This window comes from Erinaceus europaeus, chromosome 8 (assembly GCF_950295315.1).
Source record: "Erinaceus europaeus chromosome 8, mEriEur2.1, whole genome shotgun sequence".
Classification (NCBI taxonomy): domain Eukaryota; kingdom Metazoa; phylum Chordata; class Mammalia; order Eulipotyphla; family Erinaceidae; genus Erinaceus; species Erinaceus europaeus.
Genome location: NC_080169.1, coordinates 120,921,137 through 120,927,109, shown reverse-complemented (window position 1 = coordinate 120,927,109; position 5,973 = coordinate 120,921,137). Strand labels below are relative to the sequence as shown.

The 5,973-nt window shown below is 45.9% G+C and overlaps 1 pseudogene; it reads left to right on the top strand.

The window, feature by feature from the left end:
* Positions 1-1,505: 1,505 nt before the first annotated feature.
* LOC132539811 (splicing factor 3B subunit 4-like) lies at positions 1,506-2,577 on the top strand (annotated as a pseudogene).
* Positions 2,578-5,973: the final 3,396 nt, after the last annotated feature.

The window sequence follows — 5,973 nt, the reverse complement described above, 5'->3', positions numbered from 1 at the left end:
TGTGCTGAGTCCATGGGTTCACCTCCAAGAGCTTGGGCACAGGAAGCTGCCAGTGCTCCAGGTCTCATCCTGTTTCCCTGAAGCTCTGCTATGGTGAGATCCGCCTTTTTCAATTTTTCTGCAACAGGGACAATCCCAAACTGAAGTCCAGTCCTTTTCTAATACGGACACCATCATGCAAGCAAGCAACTAGACCACTACTGACTACCATATTGCCAAAAGTTAATTCAAGGACACAGTGGATCAAGGACACAGATACAAGACTTTGCACCAAAGTAAAGGACTTTGGTGTGTGTGTGTGTGTGTGTGTGTGTGTGTGTGTGTGTAAGGGCTTTCAGGTCCTGGTGCATGATAGTGGAGGAAGACGTAGGCTGGAGGGGAGAGTGTTTTGCAGAAAACTGAGATACTTTACACGTGTGTCAATGATTGTATTTATGGTAAACCATTAATTCCTCCAATTAAAACACACACACACACACACACACACGAAAACGTAGGTAACACACTCTTGAATCTCAGCCTCAGAGCTGTGTGTAGGAACTCAATTTCAATGGTAAGAGAATCCAAAGCAAAAATGAACACACAGGATATTAAATTAAAAAACACAAACACCACTATTACAAAGTCAAATAGATCAACACAACTGAAGCAGCAGCCTAATCACTGGGAGAAGTTATTTGCATACTTTATACTCAATAAAGGTTTGATGTCTTCCCTTTTATACAAAGAACTCTCACAACTCAACAGCAACCCAATTTAAAAAAAAAAAAAGATGAGTAGGGCAGGGGAGATAGCATAGTGGTTATGCAAATAGACTCTCAAGCCTAAGACACCAAGGTCCCAGATTCAATTCCCTCCACCACCATAAGCCAGAGCTGAGTAGTGCTCTGGTAAAAAGAAAAAGGATTTGCACAGACACTTCTGTCAGGAAGATATAAGGTGGTCCCCAGACACATGAAAATAAAAAGCTCAACATCATTAATAATCAGGAAAAGGCAAATCCAGATTACAGTGAGATGCCGCCTCATAGCCCCGGCAATGAGCTACAATGAGCTACATCTACATCTCTGGAAATAACAGGTGTAGGGAGGCTGTGGAGAAGAAGGGACTCTGGGTAGGAATGCCACTGGGGTAGCCCCGATGGAAAATGGAACAGAGAATCCTTGGAAGCTCTGAGAAATGGAAATACTATAAGATCCAGCAATACCACTCTTAGTAGCCAACAACACAACTTTTAGGTTTTTACAGCCAAAGAATCAAAAACAAAAACCCGGGAGACGGCGGGAGCTCTTTAGCTATCGGCCGGGCCGATCTCCGAACGAAACCAGGATGCCACAGTGTACGTGAGGGGCCTGGATGAGAAAGTTAGCCATCCGCTGCTATGGGAGCTGTTTCTCCAGGCAGGGCCGGTTGTCAACACCCGCATGCCAAAGGATAGAGTTACTGGTCAACACCAAGGCTATGGCTTTGTGGAATTCTTGAACGAGGAGGATGCTGACTATGCCATTAAGACCATGAACATGATCAAGCTCTATGAGAAGCCAATAAGAGTGAACAAGGCATCAGCTCACAACAAAAACCTGGATGTGGGGGCCAGCATTTTTATTGGAAACCTGGACCCAGAGATTGATGAGAAGCTACTTTATGATACTTTCAGTGCTTTGGGGTCATTTTAAAAAACCCCAAGATTATGCGAGACCCCGACACAGGCAACTCCAAAGGTTATGCCTTTATTAATTTTGCTTCGTTTGATGCATCGGATGTAGGGATTGAGGCCATGAATGGGCAGTACCTTTGTAACCGGCCTATCACTGTTTCTTATGCCTTCAAGAAGGACTCCAAGGGTGAACGCCATGGCTCAGAAGCTGAGCGACTTCTGGCAGCCCAGAACCCACTCTCCCAGGCTGATCACCCCCACCAGCTGTTTGCAGATGCACCCCCTCCACCTTCTGCCCCCAATCCTGTGGTGTCATCATTGGGGTCTGGGCTTCCTTCACCAGGCATGCCTCCTCCTGGATCCTTCCTGCCCCCAGTGCCACCTCCTGGAGCCCTTCCACCTGGGATACCCCCAGCCATGCCTCCACCACCTATGCCTCCTGGAGCTGGAGGACATGGCCTCCCATCAGCTGGAACCCCAGGAGCTGGACACCCTGCACATGGACATTCACATCCACACCCTTTCCCACCGGGTGGAATGCCTCATCCTGGACCCCCTCCAATGGGTATGCCCCCCGGGGGCCTCCATTTGGATCTCCTATGGGTCACCCAGGTCCAATGCCCCCCATGGTATGCGTGGACTTCCTCCGCTGATGCCCCCTCATGGATATACTGGCCCTCCAAGACCACCACCCTATGGCTACCAGCAGGGGCCATTCCCTCCACCCAGACCCACTCCCCGGCCCCCAGTCCCTCCTCGTGGCCCACTTCGAGGCCCTCTCCCTCAGTAATTTTGTATCCTTTTTCCTTCTGTTTTATGCTTTCCATGTTTTTTTTAATTCCTTGGACCAATTGGAGTTACTATAGCTCCCCGGGGCTAAGGCACATTAACCCCTCTGGGTAGATATTTTTTCTTTTAAGTGTAACTTTTTCAGAATTTGTTTTTACCTCTGTGTTGGTCCTTAGAGTTTTGCAAATGCACAGAGACAATAAAACTAAATTCGTTCTTAAAAACAAACAAACAAACCACTAATCTGAAAGGACATTTGCACTTCACATGTTTACAAGTTCGAGCACCGGCTGGCTCCCCACCTGCAGGGGGAGAAGCTTCACAAACGGTGAAGCAGGTCTGCAGGTGTCTGTTTTTCTCTCCTCCTCTCTATCTCCCTTTCCTCTCTCAATTTCTCTGTGTCATATTTAATAAAAAATTAGAAAGAAAAAAAAAAGGAAAAAAAATGGCTTTCAGGAGTGGTGGATTCATAGTGCTGGCACAAAGCCCTAGCAATGACCCTGGTGACAGCAAACAAAAAAGTAGAGCAAGAATCATAGCACTGCTCTGCTGTTCATACACCTTCTTGGTGCCAAGCATGGTGCTGGGGATTCAAACCCATGCTCTGCTGGGTGAGCTGTCTCCCTGCCCCTGAATTCATTTCCCAGTGCTGTATGAAAAAAAAAATGACTCAAAGAATGAACAGATATCGTTAATCTTCACCCCTCCTCTGAGGAGCCCACATTCCCTTTCTTTATCACACACTGGACACCTAGAAGGCTCACTGGTACTATTTAACCCTGTTTATTCCTGCATCTTGACCTTTCAACTTAGTACTCTGCACAAGAACACGGAGGGAGATCTCTAGGCACACTGATTCCTGAGCTGAACATGTCCTCAGAGACAATCTGTTGCAGTGTACCCATTCCACAGACCATCACTGAGGTCTACCCCTCCATCGTTGGGTATCTGAATTGCCTTCACCCTTTGGCTAGAGTGCATGGTGTGTCTGTGAATATTGGCATACAGATAACCAGTGGTCTTTTAATGATTTTTACATAACATAACATAACATAACATAACATAACATAACATAACGTGACGTGACGTGACGTGACGTGACGTGACGTGACGTGACGTGACGTGGCATGGCATGACATGACATGACATGACATAACATGACATAACATAACATGACATAACATAACATAACATAACATGACATCCTCCTTGTAGTAGATGTTCATGGCAAAACATCTTTGATAATGAGGATAATCTCAGCAAACTCCTGAGAGCAGTGAAACTGAAGACCACCCACCTTGTGATTTGGCAAATTTGTGGATGTTCTTTGAATGCCCTAATAACTTTATCTAAATACACAGCTGTCAGGACCTAGCCTCCCACCCCCAAACATGCATTTATCTTCCCTCCTTTGTCTCTGTCTTTTCAGGGACTGTGCAATCTGATTCAAGGCTTCATTTCTCCCTCAAATACAGCTGGTCTCTGGGAATTCTTGGACCCAAGATTGGACCATTATGAAATCTCTTGATGGCTTTGAAAGCTTTAATGTCAAGGATTTCCTTGGGCAGATCTCACAAAGGCCATCTGCTGTGTGAGCAAAGAGAACAATGATGGATAAACAGCAGGAATAGCTTTCCCCTTTCCATTGCCTTGAATCTTTTCTCTGTAGCCATGCCTCTGAAAAACTCCTTTATTCCCGTGCCATCCCCTCACGGAAAATTCAAGGACAGAAATCTTTTAATAAGAACACTAACTTAGGAAGGCATTCTTCCTTCCTTCCTTTCTTTCCTCCTCCTCCTCTTCTCTCTCTTTCTCTCTCTCTCTCTCTTCCTTCCTTCCTATACTTTCCCACATTAGTCTATACTCAACCTCAAATCAATTCCTTTAGTGGTTATTATTACTTAGTGTTTACTTTCCAAAATGTGTTTAAACTCCTTTTTCTCAGTGAATAAATGGGCAAGTATTCCTCTGCTAATTGTGTATAGCATTTGCTCTGTTGGGAGCTTGCTAAGCTCAAAAGTTACTGGGCAAAGATTCATAATCATTTTGTGCCTCTCCAGAGCACATTAAACTTTCAAATCCTGCCTTGCAGCCAGTATTTCTTTTGATCTGTGAAACAGTTAGAGAGGGGAGGGGGAAGAGCTAGATTGAGATTATAACGACTAAGCTGGGGAGGGAGGTGCTGAGGCAGAAGCTGACCCCCTAGGGACAATGAAGGGTCCCACATGGTGCTAGTTTCTGTGACTAGTCAGAACAGACAGCTGATGGTGCTGTGTCTCTCCCCCATCGATGACAGACACGTGGGGTCAGCTAGGTGTTTTGTGTCTTGTGTGGAAACACAACATGTTGGGGGCTGCGTATAGCCTGACTTCCTCTTCCCCCTCACCTCTCACTGTAGACTGGGACAAAGAGCTTCTTCCCTTCCCACGCATCACGTCTTCCCCATTCTCTTCCTCATTCCCTGTGCTCCTTGTCTCTGCACCTGGCTGCTTAAAAAAAAATGATGTGCCAATGGTCATCTCCATCAGGAACAACATGATGGACCCCTCTGTGGGCCCCTACAGGACCTTGCCATCAAGGTGGATCAACAATGGTAGGGAATGCCCCATTCTCTGAAGGGAGGTTGGGCCAACATACTCTACCACTTGAGGAAGATGGGTCCTGCAAGGAGTGCAGCCTAGAATGTTCCTAGCCATGACCACAGACTACGAGCTCAGACCTACAGGGATGCAGAGGTTACACAGGCTCCTGCACTGAATATGGGCTCCCGATCAAATCGATGGGGTTTTTCAGTTAACCATACTTATATACTTTCCCCATATTTGGGAGCTACTCTCTTCTCTGATCCAGCTTTCTAGTCCCATTCCCAACTCTGACACCATCTCCCCAGACAATCCCTTTGGCCCACCTGCATGTTAACTGCTGGGCTCAGGCAAAAATTAGTAAAATCATGGGCCCCCTGGAATATACTTAAAATAGACCTACAAGCTTTTTCCAAAATGGAGACCCCAAATCTCATCTGCTATACTTCTGCCTCGAGGTTCCTGATGATTAAACAGTTTGTTCTGCTTTATATCTTAATTCTTTTTCATCCACCAAGTTGCAGATGCTACCATGACACCAACCTGACTTCCCTGGGCAGACGACCTCACCAATGTGTCCTGGAACCCCACCTCCCCCAAAACCCTGCCCTACAAGGGAAAGACAGAAACAAGTTGGGAGTATAGATCCACCTTCCAACGCTCATGTTCAGCAGAGAAAAATTACAGAAGCCATACCTTCCACCTTCTGCACCCTATAATGATCCTGGGTCCATACTCCCAGAGGGATAAAGAATAGGAAAGCTATCAGGGGAGGGGATGGGATATGGAGCTCTGATAGTAGGAAGTGTGGGGAATTGTACTCCTCTTATCCTATGGTCTTGTCGATATTTTTAATTTTATGAATAAATAAAAAAGGTATTAGATACAAAAGAAATATGTGATAGCCAAAGACCCCTAGCTTCATCTGCTCTATTCCTACCTCTG